Source organism: Myotis davidii, unplaced genomic scaffold (genome assembly GCF_000327345.1).
Source record: "Myotis davidii unplaced genomic scaffold, ASM32734v1 scaffold96, whole genome shotgun sequence".
Lineage (NCBI taxonomy): Eukaryota > Metazoa > Chordata > Mammalia > Chiroptera > Vespertilionidae > Myotis > Myotis davidii.
This window is the reverse complement of record NW_006289416.1, coordinates 12949800-12950303: the sequence shown is the minus strand read 5'-3', so window position 1 is coordinate 12950303 and position 504 is coordinate 12949800.

The window sequence follows — 504 nt, the reverse complement described above, 5'->3', positions numbered from 1 at the left end:
GTGTCCTCTAATTCCTTTTCTTAAATTATTAACATAGACAGAAATGACTTTGGAAAGAGATGGGGGGGGGGAACAAGAACAAAGCAGGAATATCACCTTCTGATGATCAATATGAAACTGCTAACCTGTTAATGATTCACTTAGGAACCAACTGATAAAAAATTAAATTTACTGTGAATATGACCAGTCTTCACTGCTTTTCATTCAATGAAGTTAAATTCATCTTTGTCTACAATGTCCAACATTTATAGAAAGCTAACAGAAGAAGAGACATGAAGACAAACCCCACAGGATCAGTGAAATGAATTTATCCTTGATGGCTTTATGCCTACATCTTCAGACTGTCACTAATGGGACAATTACACTCTAATGACCTTCCACTTAGTGGGAGCCAAAAATATGATTCAGTTTTGTATAAATTAAAACAAATGAAATGGCTTTCAGTTTAGCACTGTTGACATCTCTCTTCATAAAACCATTTTCAGAGAAAAATTTGAGGATTCT